Genomic DNA, 22,048 nt, shown 5'->3' with positions numbered 1-22,048 from the left:
AATATGTATGGACAGAAAATCGTGGAAAACGCACCGAAAATGCTTCAATTTTGCAAAATTTCTTGGGCAGGGGGGCATGCTCTAAGACCCCCTAATTGAATAAGCCTTACGGCGCCATTTGCAACTGGACGGTTACTCTGACAGAACCCTAGCTTAAACCTTGATTCACTGCATGCCAAAAATGAATTTTATTACAAGAGTAATGAATCAATAAAATTGATATTTCTCTAAGCATCAAACCAAAAAAGCAATGCAGCCCCATTTTAGGCAATTGCACTTGGATGTGTCGGATACTTGGTTATGTTTCCCACCAGTATAATCTTGACAGGGAAGCCAAACGACTGTGTGAAAGTTAAAATATATTTGTTTGAACTTGAAGCTTGTTCCAGGCATTCAGATTGTGGTGAGTGTAGGCGGTCCCATCATACACTGAAAGCACAGTCAGAGATCACGTGGTCAGAAGCATGCTCTCTTCGAAAATATGGCGGGTGTTGAATGTGGTTTCTGGTTTCTTGCAAGGTAAGACATTTTGGCGTTTTTCTGTCCTTATTTGTTCTTCTGTGGCTTGTTCTTGTATTATTATAAGCAAGATTTAAAAGTAAGTTGCAGAAGTGGAAGTGGAGCTAGGAAGCGTTGTTAGAAGGTGAATATAAGAACATGGCAAAAACATGAACACTCACGGCTTCCACAGTCGGTTCGTAGAGCGGTTTTCAGTTTAGTGTCACAAGTGAGCACGTAATTAATTTGGTCTTGGCTTAATTACGGTTTGAGATTGGCTGAGTAGTCTAAATGGTAAGTAACTGGTTTGGTTTTGGTTTTACGACGCTCAATTTAGAACTGCTCTACATGCTACTGAATCACAGGTTGGTCGTCACAACAAATAGTGTTTACGAGTAAATAGCTGTGAATATTTTTGGACCCAGTTGGAAGCTAAATTGTAGGGCAACTGGTTTCCAAAGGTGGGGAACTTTTTGAACTGAACTTTTTTATAACAAAAACTTTTCCCTAGAGGGTCAAACCAGGCAGGCAAAAATAATAATCCTCCTAGCTGGTCAATTTGCCTGGTGCCTGCCCCTTCATGAAACTTCCTGTAGATTGTTAATGTTATCCTTCTAATCAAATTATTTCAAATTCCTGAACGCAGGTACAGTTTCAGCCCTACATTAGTAATAGTAATTAGACCAAGTGGAGCACAATTAGAGAGTAATTGCGCTAGTAATTTCAAGAACTTGGACAAGCGCACAAGGCCAATATGAAATTACAAGCGCGATTACTCCCTGAATTGTACTCCACTCGAGGTTCAATTAATTACTAATTAATCGTATCTATAACAAATTGTGGAATTAAAAATGTCTTTTGAGAACTTCTTTTGAGCGAAAATGTATGTAGTGCTTTTCATAAGTTTTGAAAACTGTGCAAAACATTGCAAAGGAAGCCATTAAAGCACGCATAATTGACATGCGAATCACCTGGGTATCCAATCACAGCTATCCAGTTTTCAAAAAGTTCAAATTGGATACCTGTAATTGGATGCCCACATGATTGCATGCCAATTTTGTGGAAAATAGGCGTGCGGAGAACCAAACATGAACAAGAATTTTGTTATAGATAGGATTATGTATCTATCCGATTTTCCAAAAACATGCCTGCTATTTTGGTGCAAAGTATTTAACACGGTTTTCATAAATTCAGACATATATTGGCACAGAATGTCCTAAACTGCTCAAGGAATTCCCTAGTTTGACTCTAAATGCTTTAGAAAGATTGACAGAAATTAGACACGCTTGTTTTTTCGACCTTTCTGGGTCATGCAGTCTTGTTCCCTTGAAATATATGTCTGGATTTATAAAAACGGTGTTCAAGACTGAATCAGGTGTTTTTTGATTTATTTGTTTTTTTCATTTCTTTGTTTGTTTGTTTGTTTGTTTTTTCTGCTTTCGCTATGACAGCAGCTTGTAAATCTTACCTAGCATGAAATGTAGAAACTCCTTGCCACATGTTTCATTTATTTAGGTATTGTTTTCATTATTTATCGACCCCCCCCCCCCCCCTTTTCAATTTGCATAAAGTTTAGCCCAGGCTACACTCGTCTGAATTCAGTTCACGCGGTGACTCTGACAAGGAGCGACCGATTAGCGTTCTGTATTTGCTGTCTAAAGGAAGTCTGCTTGAGGACATCATTAAGTCTAATGAAGGCCCAAGTCTAACGATTTGCTAGTAAGTGTCGTCCATTATCGTACGTGAGGTGGACCTGAGGAGATGTGTAAACTGTACGGGTCACATTTAGTCCCTTAACAGTAGGCCGTTTGCCCTGTGGCGATAATGTTGTGCTCGCTTTAGACAGCAAAACTCTTTAGCCACATCGATTTAGAGCTTAGACGTGCAATGGACTAGACATCTCTAGCTGCTGTTGGTGTCATTTGCTCTGAACCTTGATGTAGCTAAAGAATTAGAAAAAAATCTGTTGAAATCTGGATGTGCCATTCCCTGCTCGACAAAATTGAAGTACATCTGGGACATTGCTATTTGCAAGCAAAACATGGCCACAAGGAGAGAGAAGAACATGAGTTCAAGCGCTGATCGTGAGTAGAATTTCCTTTTTTTATCAATTTTAGGCGTTCTCAGCTTAGCTAAGTATCAGAACTGTCTGTGATTCGCTAGTGCGGAAGAAATTTATTTGCGTGGCTTCCGGGCGATAATTGACGTAACGACAACATGTTGAGTGTTCGCTTACTGCTAACTACGGTCTAGTTTGTTTGAATTTCAATCAATTCTCGATGTAGGAAGCTCTTGTTCAGTCCATTTAGGACGATGCAGGCCTTTAGAAAGCAATAGATTGGCTCTCCGCCGTGGTTTTGATATCTGTACGTTCGTGTTGATTTAGACTCCAATTTCATGTTAAAAGCACTCTTAATTAAATTGTACATTCATGATTCAACGAAAAGATGGTGAATTTAGTCTTCCTGGCCTCAAAAGGCATACAGGAGAGTTATTTGCTGCTATTTGAGCTACGATAAGCCTTGTGGAAAGCTAGCTCTAGGACAGAATTGTAGCAAGATTATCAGTGACAAGTCAAATTCTATGGCTATGTTTTTGCGAATCCGGTCAGATATGTAATATTATATAGCTACAATGAGGAGCAACAAACGCGCCTGATCTAAGCCAAACAATGACATATACAACATGCAAAACAGTCACCAGACTTGCGCATAAACAACTACATTTGAATCATGTGGTGCCAGAACAACTAAAAGGATGAAAAACCTATACATCAAGCTTAAGAAACATAAGCTCGATGAGATAGCTGCAAGAAACATAAGGGTGTCTCTAGAGAAAAACGTATAGCTTTCTTGAGGTAAAGCTACAGTGTCTCCGAAGAAAAACGTACAAGGACAAATATGATAACCATGATAAGAATCTACCTACTGTATTTGCAAACAGTTCTAATCTCAGCTGGGTGGGCATCACAATATATAATGCAAGTTAGCAAAATGTTCAGTCAGAAAGTTTCGTATTTTGTCCCTTGAAAGTAAATACATGTACTCAGAGACTTAAAACAAAGCTTGCAATATAAATGAGCCTAAACAATGCATAAGCACATGGCAAACTCTAAAGGCAAAGAATACACATTTGCGTACAGTGGGAGTTGTGCAGGTCTGTCACAACTTTTTAATTTCTGTGATTGATATCAGACAGTGCTCCCTCCTGGGCTGAACTTGTAATCTAACTAGCAGCATGTAGAAGATCTACATAAGTACTGCACCATAGTGTAATGGCTCAATGCTACTTAAAATTTATCTGTATAATACAGCAGTAAGTGCCCTTCATAAACAGGAGTGAAGCACAGAAAGGTCACGAGACCGAACAGAGAACGGCAAACATACAGATGTCACAAAACGTAGGAGTCGTGTAGGCCTGTCAACCCCATTTTACCAGCACTCAACTAACGTCAAGGAACATAAAGCAAAAAAATATGCACGCAGAACATGTGCGTTTATATCAAAATAGCTTCATATGTATGTATTTACTCTCAGCTGAAATTAATAAATTACCAGGTTTGAATGCTTTTAAAATCTTTCCTACTTCTTACCAGATAAAAAACATACAAGTAACAGTTTATTTGCTGAGACTTACATGGAAATAAATCCCATTTAAGGTAAGTCATGATCTCTGTGTTTGGTTGGAGTGGTAATGAATTTAGTATTACTTCTGCTTCCTGTATACTTGGAATAATAATTATGCTATTTGAAGAGTGTTTTGTCACATGTATGTGATGGGATGTTGAGGAATGTTCATTTGTGGGAGGAGCAACCAATGTCTTTCCACTGTATGTATCAGTACTTCCTAAACCATTCAGTTTCATGCTATTTGATTTCTATTAAAAACTGCATCGCTAAATGGAGGTTGGGTGCCTGAGTCATCCAGGGGCTTCCGCTATTGGCAGCCAGCCCCTAGATGGAGACTGCTCCTGTGGCTGGCAAACTGCTGGAAACCGAGCCATGAGCCCCTAAGTGGAAGAGGAGACAGACACCGGTCACACTGAATTAACAGTGGAAAGAGGGAGGGAAGGGAGGGGGAATGCTTGAAGATGTGCTCCCATGCAAAACAATGCTCACTGTAAATGCTATGGCTGTGAAGACTGCCAACCTGTCTCAGTCTAGCAGCTCATGGAATCCTGGTGCATGCACATATCAAGACACCGCTGACAACTACTGGAATGCAGGTGCTCTTTGTTGTTAATTCTGTTAAATTACATTTAACTGCATTTAACAACTACATCGCTAAATGGAGGTTGGGTACCTGAAACATCCAGGAGCTTCCACTATTGGCAGCCAGCCCCTAGATGTAGACCGCTCCCATGGCTGGCAAATCCTGGAAACCAAGCCTTGAGCCCCCACACCAAGCCTGAGAACGAGGAGCTTATGGCCAAGGAAACCCAGAGTCCCGAGAAAATCACCCAAATCTGTAGGCACCCAGTGAGCTGCAAAATAAAGCATTCTTAAAGTGAAAAACACTGCAGTGGGCCTAACTGACCAGGTAAGTGAACAAGCAACAGTAAAACAGGTGGAACCGCCCTCTACATCTGAACTGAACAGGCAACAGTTAACATGCTGAAATGCCATGCTGCACAACCAGGAGCTTCCACTATTGGCAACCAGCTCTTGGATGGAGACCGCTCCCGTAGCTGGCAAATCCTGGAAACCAGTCCATGAGCCACACTGAACCACCACGCTATGCCTGAGCATAACAGGCAACAGTGGAACCAAGCTGAACCGCCATGCTACGCCTGAACTAAACAGGTAACAGTAAAACACACTGAACCACAACACTATGCCTGAACTGAAGAGGCACCAGTAGAATCACGCTGAACTGAACTTAGCAGGCAACAGTATTCAAACAGCAACACCATGCTGTGCCTAAACTAAACAGGCAACAGTTATCCTGCTGAAATGCCATGCTTCGTCAAACTGAACAGGCTGACAATTATGCCACGTCAATCCTAAAATAAACGGACAACAATAATCACATGGAAAAATCCCCATTATGTGTAAACTGAACTGGCAACTGAACAGTGATTCAATATCAATGCTACGCCATGCCGAAACTGAACAGAAATAAGCAAAAGTAATCCTGCTAAAGCGCCATGCTAGGCTTAAACTGAACAGGCTAACAATTAGGCCAGGGTCAAACCTAAAATAAATGGGCAACAACAGTCATGCAAAAAATCCACGCTACATGTAAACTAAACTGGCAGCAGTAATCGTAATTGTGCAACAAATTATTCTGCACCAATTGCTGAATTGAGCAGTCAACAGTACTTGCGCTAAAAAACTATGTAATGTGTGAACTAAGAAATAGGCAATGGTAAAAACACACTGATGTCACGCTATATAGATGCATCCCAAAGCTGAACACTAAATAAGATACAAACTGCTGAAGACAATCTGGAGGTTTCAGCTCAAAATTGCACTTACATCATAGCTGGCACTTTCCTTAGCTGACAAGGTGAAATTTACGCTTGTTAACTGTGGTTGATGCACGATATTCCGAGAAGGGAACACTTGAGATAGATGGCTGGACAACAAAGCAGACATCCGTCGATATAAAACTAACAAAATATAAAGTGGGAAAAAATGCACGGCACGATACAGCAAGCACATATCAAGACACCGCTGACAGCTACGGGAATGCAGGCACTCTTTGTTGTTAACTCTGTTAACTTGCATGTAACTGCATTTTATAATTGTGGAAATTGAAAAGACATGGTGGTCTTATCATGGTTAGTGCTGGACTGCACATCAAGCAGTCTTTGGTTTTTTCTTTGGCAAGTTGAAAAAAGCAATCCTCACTTACTATTGGACCGATCCAGAGTCCTGCGGACAGGCCTTTCTTGCTCAAATGCGACAGCTATGCAAGTCTTTCCTGGTATATTTTGCTGTTTTGGAACAGCTGTATTGGGACACGTTTAGTATTAAAGAGGGAACAGCACTCAACGAGCCTTCACAGAAGGCAGTTACTCTTCAGTTTCTTCGAGAGATTCCTCAAGCCATATCAGGGCTCGAAAAATATTTGAACTCCACCTTGCCCATTGGGCAAGTAACTCTCAAATTTTGCTTGCCCCGGGCACTTCCCCACTTGCCCAAGTTTTCAAATCATTAATAATTCATGAACCCAAAAAAGGAAGTCAAACTACGGGTATGTTTTAATGTAACAAACCCATCTTGACTGTGCTCCTCTTAGTCCTGATCACTTTCATGTTTACGCCATTATATTGTAATACTTCCACAACTTTTAACTTCTTCATTCCGCTTTTATGAAGTTGTTCGGTTTGTAGTAATTAACTTTGTTATTATACAGCCTTGAATAAATTTGTTCAGTTCGTCGAAGATTGCATTCGACTCCTTGAATGTTCACCTGTGTCTTTTCTAGCTCCACGAAATCATTGTGAAGAGAAGCGCGAGAAATTTATAGCACGCAGAATTAACAACAAGTCGCCTTCTCACCGCAGTTTTGACACAGTCACAGTGTTGAATTTGAAAAGCCGGCGAGAGCAAATTTTTCATTTGGGTGAATGAAAAATAGTTCCAGGAACTCTGAAAGTATTTTGATGACTTACTTATTGATTTCTTTTTAATAATACAATAGTTTTCATTTTGCGCAGCGGTGCCCAAGTATTTTATCACTAGCAAACTTGCATGTTTCACCGAAAACAGAGGTTTACCTCGATTTTAGCATAAAAAATACTGGCTTCGTTTTCGCGGTAGAAATATGCGGCTTCTTTTGGTAAATTTTAAGCTCGGTAATGAAATGTGAAGGTGAATTAATCAACATGACATAAGCGTGGGACAAAGAAAAATTCTGAGTCCCCAACAGTATTTATTTTCTTTACGATGAATTCAATAGCGTTGATCCTAGTAGTATGCAGGACACCTATCATATATGAACTCAGTTAAATGACCTTGCTCTCCATGAGTTCTCGTAGCTCAGTGGATAGAGCGCCCGCCCGGTGTTTGGGAGGTCATGGGTTTGATTCCTGTCAGGGACTCAGAATTTTTCTTTGTCCCACACTCGTGTCATGTTGATTAATTCACCTTCACATTTCATTACCGAGCTTAAAATTTACCATCTTTATTAACTTATCAATTTCTACAGCTTTAATATACTGTTGTTGAGTTAAGTTCTTTACAAAGAAACTGGAAAATGCACGCAGAAAATTGCTAAAATTTTAAGGAATAACTACCGCGTTTTCGTGCCCAACACGGCTATTTTTAATCCTGGAAAGAAATTTGACCGGGGCAGATTTTGATCACGTGCTAGGCAATCACTTCTGAGCCGTGAGCGCGTGTCACGCAATCAGCAAAACAACGCTATAAATTGTAATTTTCGTCAAGCTTCATCTAAACACTTGTATTGATTACCCTTGAGCCTAAAATTTACCTTTTCCTCTCAAAATCATTATCAAAAATTTAGTTGGCAAACGGCTTGCCTGGGTCCTTGCCCATGGGGCAAGCAAGGAGAAAAAGTTTCTTGTCCGAAGGAAAAATCTACTTGTCCTGGATGACCAGACGGGAGTTTTTTCGAGCCCTGCATATCTTCAAAATTGTAGTTGGATTACCCCACTGAGTCGTATATAAATCTTGCCAAACAAGCTCATCACATTGAAGAGGTCCTGGCTTGTACCCAGACCCCCATCGAATAGGTAGCTTCAGTTGAATCTGGTCGGAAACATAGCCATTTGGATACACTCTGTAGTGAACTGAATGAACTCAAAGTGCTTCTTCGAGGGCAGACTAACCCTGAACAGCCAGAAGATGTAAACGTTCTGTCATCTGCACAATCTGCCCCTCGGTGGTTACAGTTACAGATTCAAGTGAGGTGACAGCATCAGAAAACCAAGAGCTCAAACAACTTTTGGGTGAGTATAGAGATGTCTTTGCTAGCAATGATTGAGAAGTTGGTTGCACCCACAGAACTCAGTTTCACATCCATACCTTGACCCAGGTCCATGTTGCTGTTGGCTGCCGCGAACTTCCCTCTCTCTACGTTCTGAGGTTGATCAGCAGATCATGAACATGGAACCACAGGGTATTATTGAGCCTTCCAATTCTCCCTATTCTGCACCTGTTTCACTTGTGCCTATAGGAGATGGCTCATACCATTTCTTTTCCGACTTCTTGCTCTGAATGATGCTACCGTCATAGAGATTTTTCCTCTGCCTTCTGTTCATGAATGCTTGGATTCTCTTCTTGGCTCCAGTCGTTTCACTACTCTAGACCTGTACAGTGGCTATTGGCAGATCCCCATTGCTAAGGGACTTCGCCACAAGACAGCATTCTTGACTGAATCTGGTCATTGGCAGTTTTGGGTGATGCCCCAGCTGTCTTTGCGTGCCTCATGGCAGATATCATGAATGGCTTGCAGTAGAACGGAATTGTTGTATACCTAGATGATATCACCATTGGTGGCAAAAATTTTCAGAAACACTGATCTGTTTAAGGAAGTTTTGAAACGACTATGTGAGGCTGGTTTGACTGTCAAGTCAAGCAAGGTGTCCTTGTGTCAAACAAAGCTCCCATTCCTTTGCCATTAAATCTCAACCAACAGGATTGAACCTGACCCCATCAAACTGAGTGTTATTTGTAATTAGCCATGCCTCCAGAATACCAGAACTGCAAGCATTCCTCAGACTCTGTAACTACTATGCTGATATCATCCCTAACCTCCAACAGAGTGCTCCCATCCTCAACCAGCTGAGAGGACCAAAATTCATCTGGTCCTTGGAGAGGTAGGCAGCCTTCAATGACTTGAAGTTTGCATTAACTTCCAATGATGTCCTCCTTCAGTTCCCTTACATGTCCAAACCTTTTGAACTGAGCACAGATACCTCCGATATTGGCATAAGCTGTATGGATTGGGTTGATACCATTGACAGACATGTCATTGACAGACAGTGAATTAAACTGACACACTCACAATAAAGAAGCATATGCCTTCATCTCCACTCTCCGGAAATTTTGGCAGTACCTCTTAGGATGTTGTTTCATCTGGCACACAGGTCAAATGGGCCTTCAGTGGTTGAGAATTGCGCATGACCCCTGAGGTGGTTATGCCCATTGGCTAGAAGAATCAAAGAATTTGATTTTGTTATCTGGCATAGGCCAGGTGCCTCAATCCCCATGCGGATGCGTTGTTGTCCCATACGCCTGCCGTCCACTCATTGTTTTGTGATGGCCAGTTAAGTCTCCTAGAATTCCAAAACTGTCAGAAATCTGATCCTGTGTTAGGAATCCTCATCAATGACTTGAAAAGAGGTACACTAGAAAGAATGTAAACAACCCTGCAGTGCATAATTGCCCAAGAACTCGACATTGACAAGAAGCCTATCTGGGCTCTACATCCTCAAGCCAGTGGAATCATTGAGAGACTAGACTGAACCATTGGAGAAATGTTGCAGAAAACAACAGACCAATGTGGAGATAACTGGGATTTAGAGATTCCCTCTGTCCAGTTTCACTACATGAATCATGACCACAGTGCCACCACTTACTCGCCATTCTACTTGTCCTATGGCTATCATCCTCGCACACCACAATTGGTTCTTGCACCACTTGCCACAAAGCGCCAGCAAACAGCCCATCAGTGGGCATCAACTCTGTTATGATGTATGCTACCCCCCCCCCCCCTCCCCCGACCTAGATACCCTACTAAGTTGCAGAGTTGCTGGCAGGGTCCCTACATAGTTGTGAAATGCCTCAAGGGTAATACCTACCATATCAAACTTGCTAAAATTTTCTGGAAAAAGCTCCTGCAACACCATGGTCAACTTTGTGTTCATACACACCCAGAAAGGCTACAACCTGCTTGTGGTGAGAACCCTACTGATGCTCCCACTGTAGTCCCTACTACTGTTTCTGTGCCACTCCCATCCAGCCAAGTGGAAGTTCGTGTCATCCGGGAAGATATACCCTTCACAAGACATACAAACCAGAGCTTCTCTTGCCCGCCAGACTGACATTGCTGCACCAAATATACCTACTGCTCACTTAAAGAAAGGAAGCATTCCTGAATCATGCCTAACGTTACCTTTGGAACTTTGTCACGGGGAGAGGTCACACAGGCCTACCCAAAGATATGGAGACTGTACACTGAACTCTTTGGATGATGACACTGATGTTTACTTTACACAGTGACACATAGTTAACATAAGCTCCTTACCATTTTGTTAATTTTGGTTAGAAAAATGCTATTTCTGCAGCAGACTGGCATTCCATCTAAGGGATGTAGGGAAAGGAGAAATACTATCATTATTTTATTACTTTATGCTTCCAAACCCAGTACAAGCTTGTATGTTGCTTTAGTTTTTTTGGTGATTTCTGCCGCCTTGGGCTTTCTTTGCCATCATTGTCATTCCCTTCATAACATGGAGTCAAGGCTGCACACTGCAATTTCCACCATTGTCCGCCAGGAGGCAATTTGCCAGAAAATCCATCTGAGTGGCAATTATTTCTCCCACAGTTGACAAACAAGATCATTGCACTCTGGCAAATGTTTCATCTCCAGAAATCCCTGCACATTACGCTGAAAATGAGTGTTTTTTACCAGCATTTCCAAGTTTGCTTCTTTCTCCAACAGCTTGTGATGTCAGGGCTGAACAGGACCACAGAAGAGGCTTGAGTTCAAGGTCAACTTTCTCTCTACCAATGGTGGTGCAGCTGTCATAAAGGTTAAATCATTTCCTGCTTCTTACTAGATACAAAACATAGAAGCAGTAGTGACATTATGTGCTGAGACTTTAGAGGCAAAAGAATCACTTTAAAACATTGGATTCCATAATTTAATTAAGAAAATTGCAATTTCTTTGTGTTTGGTTTCATGTACTAGGCATAACAGTGCACAAATTGCACTTGGGCTAAACACTTGACCCCCACAGTGCTTCTCACCACCCAGGTATACAATTGGTACTTAATGAATTGAGTGCTAGGTGCTAACCCTGTAACAGAGTGGCATCCTATCTAGGGGGTGGGGGAGAGGAGAAATACTTTTTATCACTTTATGCTTCTAAAAGCAGCATGAGCTGTGGTGTTTTGGATGACACAGATTCAACCTTGCATGTACAGTGTACCTTCATTGTCAACCCTCTACCCTAATAGTGGTAAAACTTTATTTTAAAAAATCTGATGACTTATTTTTAATTGTGTAGTTTGTAAAACTTAAGGTTACAGTATACCTTCAGGGGTGTCTTGTACGCAAGTGATGTAGCGCATGCAGTTTAAGCTGTAGATACCTAAACCCCTATATCAAATTAAAGCTTATGGGGCTGGCTATCAAACTATACCAAGAATTTTGAAAGAAAATGAATTGTCGAATTTTTCACGACCACTAAATGCAAGCGCCCAAATCACTTTTGAAAGCTACAAGCCAAAGCGAATTTTGTTTTTCGCCAATTCAATTTTTTCCTCGGTTTCAGGGCCCAAAGCGCTTAAGAAACGTGTCTGTGTTTTGGCATATTCAATTGCAGTAAAAAGTTACAGAACATTTTCGAAATAGGATTTAAAAAATGTGGAGTGATCGTACAAAAATCTCTCTCGAAGAAAAAGTATTTCGAAATTAACAATTCCCAGACACGCTTTTGTAGTTTATATGTTAAACTAGCCACTGTCCAAATTTAAGAGCAATTGAACAAATTCCCTTTGAGTTATAACTCTTTAAATTGTCTGCTTCAAGTGAAAACATTTATTCGAGAAAACAGTGCTAAGAAAAATTTTCTGCTTCGCAAACAAACTCCGCCCACAAATGCCTTCAACTGGGTTCTCAGATAACTAAGCCAATCAGTGCAGGGAAAGTTTACTACCGTTAACCTCCTGGTGAAATTTGCGCGCGAATCTCTAAAAAACTCTTGTGTTTTGCAATGCGCTCAAGGAACCGAAGGCAGAGAGATAATTTTTCTGTAGCTCGGTTTTTCCTGAAGCTGGTCTGGCAAAATGGAGAAGACTAAAAAGGAAACGAACGCTAGAGTGGCTGAGCGAAGGAAACAAACAAAAGAAAGTGCGGAGAGCAACTGCGTGTGGGTAACTGTGCATGGATAATATTTCAAATGGTCTCAATGAGTCCGACAATTCGTCGATATCAGACTCATCAAAAGAGTATCTGTCAGCATCCCTGTTATTGCTGTCAAGTTCCGATTTTTTTACAGAACCTTTCTTTTCTCTTACCACAAATAAGGATGTGGTAGTTTGGATTACATGGTCTGATGAAGACTATACCTTACCTTCCTCTTTGAAAGGTCCCCTAGTAGGGTTGAAACTTTAAAAGTCTGATGAATTATTTTTAATTGTGTAGTTTATAACACATAAGAGATCAAGGAATTCCATAAAGGTTAAAAAACATTTGTAGTTTCTCACTAGGTGCAAAACAGAGAAGCAAAAAAGAGCTATGTGCTGGGACCCAAGAGGAGAAAGAGACCTTGGATCCCCTAGTAGGTCAGTCACAATTTGTTTATGTTTGGTATCATGTACTAGGAAATAATTTTATTGTACACAGTGCGTGCAGTTAAATTTAACCTGAATATCAGGCCTTTCTTAGCAAGAGGGTAGGGATGGGGGGGGGGGGGGGGGGGAATTGCTGGGTGCATCCTGCTACCCCATGAGTAAGAAAAGCCTGATACTCAGGCTAAGTTGAATTGAATGGAACAGAGATGGTGTTGTCTCACTACTGTTCAACTATTTCAACAAACCATTGTTATGTAGCCATATACCTTCGCCCTTTATACAGGGGTAGGGTGTACAAAAATTGCTTAAGTCTGCAATGCCTGGGGTACTGTTTTTGAGGAGTATTGTTTTGTGGGAGTAGGGACACAGTGGTATAATGGTTAGTGGTACTGAACTGCACATCAAGCAGGCTGGGTTTCAGCAAATGGATAGGGTCTCTGCGTTGTGTTCTTGGGCAAGACACTTTACTCTTGCATTACATGTACCTCCCTCCACCTAGATATACACCTGAGTATTTGGTGAATTTAATACTGGGTGCTAACCCTGTAACAGTTTCGCATCCCATCCGGGACGGCAGAGCCGGGTTTGGAGGGGGGGTGAGGGTCTAATTCCACAATTTCAAGCAAAAAAATACATAAAATACATGTGATAGTTTTACAAATATCTGAGACCCCCTACAAGTTAACGTCTCTGGCGCTTGCTTGTGAGCCCCCCCCCCCCCCCCCACCACACCCCCCAATTCAAAATACGCTTCGCCATCCCGGCCCATCCAGGTGGTATGGAAATACGCCTTGTCACTTAATGCAACAGAGACCTGGATAAGCTCTGACGGTTTGGATTATTTGGCCTGATACAGACTTACATGTAATCTTATACAGTACTGTACCTTCTATCTTCAAACTTGCCCCTGTAGGGTTGAAACAAAATGGTTTACGTGTAGTTTTAGTTGTGTGGTTTTTGAAACTAAGGGATGAAAGAAGTCATTAAGGTTAAAACATTTCCTGCTTCCTACTAGATACAAAACAGAGAAGAAACAATAAAAGCTGAGCTGAGACTCCAGAGGAAAGGATGGATCTCTTATTAGGTAAGTCAATATTTTCTTTTAAAAGGAAGGGTTTTGAATCACTTGATGGTGCATGTACTGTGAATAATTGTACACAATGCAGGAAAAGAATTTAAACGAATAGAGATGTTATTGTTTCACTGTTCAGATATTTTAAAAACTCTTGTTATATGGCTGACCGGATACCCTTGCCCTTCAGTGTTAGGTTATTCAAACATTCCTTAAAAATACAATGCCCGAGGTATTGTTGTTGAATATTTAAATTGTGAGACCAAGGGCCTAATTGGATCAACAACCAATTTTCCGGTTCATGTATCGATTCCTTAGCCAGTAAGCCTCACTAGTGATCAGCTTAAAATTTCTCCTAACAGTCTCAAACATAATCATGAAAAAAACGTAAAGAGGATTTAGAGTAATCTCAAAATGGAATTTTCCAGATAACTCAAAACCAGTGAGGAAAATTTGTTTCTTGACTAAGGTCTGAATATAAAGGACTAAGCAATGAGGAGAAAGGTTATGACGTGGGGGATATTGTCTTGATGTATCACCAAATTCTCAGAACAAACATTGAAAGAAATTTACAGCAGAGAACACTAGACAGCCTGGAAAAAGAAAAAGATCATGTACGTTATCATTTCAAGAGGGCGAGAGTAAAAAAAATGTACCTCATTTTAGTTTGCTATAGAAAGTAAATGAAAATACTGCATACATTTAGATTCAATTTGAGAGGACAAACATAGGGATTTTATAAGACCGCCTGGTAGAGCATAATAACAGTGCAACATGAGATTACTTCATTTGTCCTGAAAGTTCATGTGAAATACCTTTCTTGGTTACAAACTTCAGTCGTATCATATGCTAAAACTATAATACGAGGAGAGAAATGCTTCATAGCTGCGGAGTTATTTATTGATTTTTTTGCCATGACATTTTCGGATTTCCACCATTGTGTGAATTTCCCTCTGAGATTTCAGATACCACTGGGAAATGTTCTTGAAATACAGTAGCTGTCAAGGTGAAAGTCGTTTTCAGTCGTAGTTTCATATAAAAGTCGTCTTGTCAAAACTAGCTGTAGCTGTTGAGTTGTCAGGTTAGAGGTGAACGAGAGAAAGTCATAATCACCTGCAAATTTCGTTAAATTGTCCTGCACGTACTTCTTAGGAAACGGTTTTTAGTTTAGTTTTTTAGTTGCATTTGAACAAAAGGTTAAATTTTAAAGCAACCTTGTCTTGTTATTCGCTTTTTTAAATAGATCAACTTTTGTTTGTTTATTAAAACGCCGAACAAATGTGAAGCTACCCGAGTGCTTTCTATTTTCAAAAATATCACGAGTTGTTTAACTTCAAGATTGGCGACTACATGTATTAACCACGCATAAATTTATCCTCCGGAAGAAAATGCAAATATTACCTGTTGTGTCCTGAACATTTTTGTCATGAAATTTTTAGTGCCAGCGAGCTTTTCGCCTGCAAACGTTGCAAATGAAGTTGAACTTTAGAGTGCTATATTGTAGTCGGTGCTATACCAGGGCTCGGAAAAGACTTGAATTCCAATTTGCCCTTGGGACAAGTATCTCTCAAATTTTGCTTGCCCATGGCAAGTCTTAGTTTGCCCTTTTAATGATTTAGTTGGCAGATGACTTGCTTGGTCTCTTGCCCATTGGGCAAGTGAGAATGTAAAGTTACTTGCCCAGAAGGAAAATCTACTTGTCCTGGGAAATGGGACGGCACTTTTTTCGAACCCTGGCTATACATGAATTTATTTCGTGTTGCTGCTTGTCGGCGTTCTAAGTTGTTCTTAATATCATTACAATGTATGTAAGCTCCGTGTTTATCCATGATGATGATATAACACTGTATGTATATTTTGTTCTTTGGGTTTCAGTATACCCCTTTTTAATCGGACGTTTTATTTATCTTTCTTTCAGGCTGCCATCTCAAATGGACATGATTTGACATCAACATGGAGAAAGAAGCAATGGAAAGCAACGAATCGAAGAGTCAAAGAGCCTCGTTTAAATATTTCTTCAGTGGATCACGTTTTAAAAGTAAGGTAGATTTACGAGACAAAGTTTATCTCGATCGAGTTACTTGCGAAAGATTGTTAGGGCGGAGCTGGAATTAGTGATTTCACAACGGAACCCAAGAGTCGAAAGAAGACATTGGAATTACTGTGAAATTGTCTCGTATCTTGCCAGTTTCCGAGGAAGCCGTGAATTATATTTCAAGTTTGTAGCGTTAAACCGAAGGTAGAATAATAACATTACCTGGTTTTGTTTTTCAACCAGAATTTTCATCCTGGAAGTCTCGTTATTAAACTCGTTGAAATCACCGTCTGATTGTCTAGTATTTATTTCACAAACTGACGGAAATCCTTCTAGTTTTCGAGGACGCATTGAATTGATGAAAAGGTTGCGCTTTTAAAAGGGCCAATTAAAAAAAATCGAAAATTAGAAACATTTTCCTTAGAAAAAAAAGTCTGCAATTTTTAATGGTGTTTGGTTTTGAGTCGAACATATGCTAAGTCTTTTGGCGGAAAAAATCTTGCACTGTGTAGGATTTTTCCCTTCAAAAGTCATATTGTATGCTTGATTTCTGGCTGGACTCTGTTCAAAAGCGCAGAATTTTTTTTCTTTTTGGCAACCCTACATAGTCAAAAAATAGCAAAAGAGATAGCCTACATTTCGACTAGTTACCAGGCCCCTTTAAAAGCGCAATTTTTTTACCTTGTTTACTTATTCAAATTGGTTGTAATTAATTTTAATTGAATTATTAAACAACCAATAAAAGCTCTATTGAAGACACTTGTCTATTTGCCGTAGTATTTTTGTCTAATGTTTTTTTAATGCTAAAGTAACGTACACAGTAAAAACCACCACATGCTGTTTTTTCATTTCATTTCATTTTATTGTTTTGTATTAAAGTAACTAATTAATTACTTACTTAATTAATTAATTAAATGCAAATCAGTTAAATTAGATTAAAACGTGCAAAGGAAAAAGTTCGCGTTTAAAAACTAAGACTTTTGGCGGGAAAATTTAAAAAAATTTGCACAGCGTTTCCCCTTACAACGTTTTTGAGGAAAATTTAAAGAGGTTACGCTTCAGAAGTTTTTGATCGCGAAAAAAGTTCTAAGGCAACAGTTGACAGATAATCCCGTCAAAAACTAATGCACCATCTCGCATTGAAAAAGCTTTTTTTTTTTCAGTTTTGAAATAAATTTTTGCCAAACAGTCTTCAAATTTAATTTTTCAACGAACTTCGCGATGATTTTTGTGCGAGGTGATGCAAGAGTTCTTCGAGACATGAAAATATGAAATGGCTCAAATAAAGCAACAAAGTAAAATTCAATTCCGAAATGGATTTTTAAATCTCGCAAAGACCGTGAAATACCGTTTCAGCTAACCGAGCCTAATTTGTTGTCCGATCGAGTGTGATTTGCAACCGTTTGTAGCCTGCCATTTCATATTTTTCTCTGTCAGAATATAATATAGGTGGTACACTTCGGATCAGTTGCACAGGAGCAAGAACTGTTATCAATCAAAATCCAATCATTGTTCCGCCAGGAAATTGCCCAATTTCGAAGGTTTATAACCAATTTAAAGTTTTCGCGGTAAGTTCATTTTCTCTTCCGATGCGACCGTTCGCTCCATTCTCTTTTCCCGTGCAACAACCAAAATGTAAACACCACAAAATAATTAATATCTGGTAGCACAAAGATGTTTATTCCTGAAACGACGCAACATTTCTTCGGCAAGTTCAGTATATTTTATGAATAATCCACCGTTAAAATTTAAATCTCTTGAAAAGTTTTCGAAAATATTTTACTCTTTTGAACAAAGCGTAACAAGGAAAAATGCTTATGTTCTTCAATCTTTTGGACGTCCAAAAATTTAAACTTTAGAAATAGCGAAGGAAAACAAACATGTTTTGCAAAGGCGCCACGAGAACTTTGTATCTCAAAGCACGTTTTTAATATCAATTCATATGCAAATATTTTCATCCTTGTTTACAAATGTTTTGCGGGTCTTTCTAGATTTGGCTATGATTGCTACAAAATTGTTGGCAGCCTTTTAAATCTTGAAAAAAACAATCTGTGTAATAGCTAATCTTAACTGTTTATTGTGTACTAGTTGCTTTTTGGAGGTCATTGCTAGACAATTATTGAAAACAAAAATTGCAGAATCGAATTTAATTTGCAAATGTCGAAGCATTTTCAGTTGTCCGCGACCTCGTTCATACTTCAAAGCTGTAAATATCAATTCTCCTTAACGACTGCCTTACTTGGTCTTAACTGCAGTTCTGAGAATTTGGTGGCACATCAAGACAATATCTCTTAGTCGATGATTTTGTTAACATTTTCGCTATACTTCCCGGCTTTTTCCTTTTTACAACACCTTTTATTAACCAGATATTGATTTAGAAGGCTAAACTTTCAACATCTAGAGGATAAAAAAACGTTGATCTGTCGTCAAGGTGGCATTTTCAAAAATTGCTAGTTATGTAGTGTGCTCAATAACCTAAAGATATTTTCAATTTCAGTATTTAAAGTACCTGTGTTACAACAGTATGTAAGAAAAACTTCGATTTACAGTGCAAGATAGCTACTGTATCTCGGTAATCACATGATTCTGAATGCAGTTTGTAATCTCGGAGAAATTTCCCTTTAGCCTTCAGTATTCCTCCAAGTATTCCTAAAACTTTCGTTACCGTTGGAAAGTCTTCGGAAATCTTCGAGTGATCTCCGGAATTCTATCGTCGGCGATGTTCAGAATACCGCAGATGTCTGTCGGCAGCCATTCGTAATCTTCGTAATTCTTTGGAAATCTTTGATATCTTTAGAAATCTTCTTTAGAAAAGTTGTTACAGAATAATTTCCTATGTCTCATATTATGCTTTTCCTTTTTCACGTCAAAGGCATGCTGTCTTATTATTCTCCTTTAATACTGAATATTACTTCGAGATTTCACTCGATCGGAAGAGAGTAAAATGAAGTGCGATAATTTTATTTCTAGCAAGATGATGTATTTGTTGTAGAAAGAATTCAGTTGTTGCCAAATATAGTTTTTGTTGTCGTACAGATCTGCTTTTGCCTAATAAAACCCACCCAATGTTACATTACTTCGTCGATTCCGAGATAAAGCGACGTGTTTTGATCACAAAAGTTTAGATGGTGTTGCCAATTACAGTGCCACCGTAACAACTGAACGTTGTTTATCCACTTAAAATATTTCCTGAAATTTTGTCGAACAAAATGGTGGCTACCAGAATCCAGATCCCAGATTAATGACGGCCAAAGTTTAACTCCTGAAAAATATATATCAGTCGTTCGAAACAAATAAATTCCACGATTTTTCTCTCTAGAAAAAATCTCAACAACTAAACCTTACAACGTAAGCTTCAAATATATTGCCACCATTTTAATCGAAAGTTAACGAAATTAAAATTCTTATCTCGTTGCCATCTCCAATGTTGAATAATTATTAACTCCTCGTGAATTTCAATCGCTTCTTACGTTCGCCGGGTAATACCACTGAATTCCATCTTCACCGTTGGACCATTTCCTCTCCTTAAAAAGAAGGCAATAAAGAGAAACATAGGCTGTATTTTCTAGATACTCTATTACTACCAGGGCAAGGAGCGACTAAAGCTCGTATGAACCAGCTTCGAGTGATAACGGTTTTTAACTTTCCGGGAGCAACACGCAACGGAAAGAACAGGAAATATCAAATAAATTCAGCTCAAGTATCTTACAAACTTGCTCAAAATTATTTCTTGGCCCTTCACTGAAACGTTTCATCTCGGTGTTTGCAAAACTTCGACTATCTGGTTTAATTTGTGAACGAAGCTGTGAGCAGCTCGGCAGAGAAAATTGCGGGCGAAGGGAGGAACTTAACTTTTAGAGGTAGAAATTGTTCCGTTTGGTGAAGAGCAAAAAGATTAAAACGTACACTCACCATAAACATTTTAATACTTCTATCTCGTCCTGCTTTATCTTCTTCGAAGGAACAACATCGCCACATCCGACATCACCAGGAGCAAAAAATCCACGTCTTCACACTATGACCAAGTTTTGGTTTGACGCAAATTCCACAAGTAGTCATGAATATTGATTACAAACTAGAGCCAATCAGTGGCAAAAACGTCGGCGCATATTTTCACAACTTGAAATTTAATACTTATGCAAAACTAATGTATTGCTTCAACAATCATTTGTCAATTTTACTTCAGATCATTGCATTTTTAGGCTTTATTAAGACAGCAATACAAGAAATTAAATACATTTGTAAAAAGTGATTCACGCCGCCGTCATATTTCGTTAAATAAAACCTTTTCTGATAATTAATCTTATAGGTCGAAATTGGTTACAAGCTAATAAAGAGGGCTTAAAGCAAATAGAAGCTCAACTAGATAGGTATTTTACGGTCATTCAGGTTTGATGTCCTTTCCTAAAAAGTGTTTTCACTGCTAACTTGGTTCAAACAAAAAAACAATCAAAGAAAAAAGATCTATTCAGTCCGACACAAGCATAAAAAAAAATCGGAGTCCCCTTGCGGCGGCTGAACGCCTGTCCTTCCGAATAAAAGCTTGGAAATGTAACCACTGGGCTACAGGGGGAATCCTTGAATTGCGTAACAAATTTAAAGGTACCTATAGGCACCTGAAACTTAGCTGTTATTGTCAGCCTTATCTTGCCTAGAAAAATGTGCCATAAAAGAAATTAAAGACCTGATCGAGACTGGCGTCTCAGTAATTTGTAGCTCCCCTAACGATTGTCTTTCTTCCAAATATAGTAGTTCGTCTTTATTGTGAGCATTTTCGTTCCTCTAACAATAGTAACTCACAGCCCTAGGAAACCTTTTTGAGTACTGGTTAAGAAGTAATTTTTAGGGCTTAAAAAGAATGATGGCATGACTAGTCGGGCATTTTACGGAAGCTTACAGTGGATACCCTTTCTTAAAAAGATATTTCACATCAAACTTCAAACGGAAGAAAAGAGGATTGTACAAAAAACATATCTATTCAGGTTGAAACGAGAAAGAAAAAAAAAGGTGCGGAGTCCCCCGACTGGCGTCGAGCGTATATATGCCCTTCCGACCGCACAGCAGGTTAGATGCGTAACCCAATGGGCTACCGGGGGACTCCTTGACAAGGTAAGAGAATTTAATAGCTAAATACGTGAAACAACAATATAGCTGCTACTGACAAAATAATTTTTCTGTTACAAACGTGGATTAAGAAAAATTTCAGACCTGAAACAGATTGGCGTCTGGATAACTTATAGCCACTCTAAGGATTTTCGTTCTTCTAACAATAGTAACTCGCCGTCTTAGCAAACCGTTTATAGCTGCCAAAGCTTGGGCCAAAGTTTAGTTCTGTGCCAAATTAACTCCGATAAAGTTCAAACAAAACCATCACGAAAATTTTAAATAATTTTTCTTTTTCATAGAACCTTTTTCAAGTCGGTTGTTATAAATGACATGTTTTAAACTCTTGGTGTTCCATTTGCTTTGGTATCTCCATATTGGTTAGTAGGTAATATTTAGGGCTTAAAAAAAATGATGGCATGGCTAGTCGGGCATTTTACGGAAGCTTACAATGGATACCCTTTCTTAAAAAGATATTTCACATCAAACTTACTTCAAACGGAAGAAAGAGGATTGTACAAAAAATATATCTACTCAAGTTGAAACGAGAAAAAAAAAAAAAGGCGCGGAGTCCCCCGACTGGCGTCGAGCGTATATACGCCCTTCCGACCGCACAGCAGGTCAGATGCGTAACCCATTGGGCTACCGGGGACTCCTTGACAAGGTTAGAAAATTTAATAGTTAAATATGTGGAACAGCGATATAGGTGTTACTAACAAAGTAGTTTTGCTTTTGGAAATGTGCCATTAACAAAAATTTTCAGACCAAATCAGTAATTTATAACCGCTCCCTAACTATTCCTAAGTTTCCCGAGAGGTTTAATAGCTTTTTAAGTTTTTTTTCTGGACC

At 39.3% G+C, this 22,048-nt stretch overlaps 1 long non-coding RNA gene across 3 annotated transcripts; it reads left to right on the top strand.

The window, feature by feature from the left end:
* Positions 1 to 423: 423 nt before the first annotated feature.
* On the top strand, positions 424 to 16,855 carry LOC110042144 (uncharacterized). Of its 3 annotated transcripts, none has more exons than XR_016209041.1 (6): positions 424 to 519; positions 4,094 to 4,156; positions 11,134 to 11,224; positions 11,383 to 12,980; positions 14,005 to 14,073; positions 15,980 to 16,855. It is a non-coding gene; the product is annotated as an uncharacterized LOC110042144 (long non-coding RNA). The 3 variants fall into 3 exon arrangements; XR_002295864.2 differs by having other exon boundaries at positions 12,906 to 12,980; positions 15,980 to 16,384; XR_002295863.2 differs by having other exon boundaries at positions 12,895 to 12,980; positions 15,980 to 16,384.
* The last annotated feature ends 5,193 nt before the right edge of the window (positions 16,856 to 22,048 follow it).

This window comes from Orbicella faveolata, unplaced genomic scaffold (genome assembly GCF_042242905.1).
Source record: "Orbicella faveolata isolate gen_17 unplaced genomic scaffold, um_ofav_v1 contig_26, whole genome shotgun sequence".
Taxonomy (NCBI): Eukaryota; Metazoa; Cnidaria; class Anthozoa; order Scleractinia; family Merulinidae; genus Orbicella; species Orbicella faveolata.
Note: the sequence above shows the minus strand (reverse complement) of the source record. Positions and strands in the feature narration are given on the sequence as shown.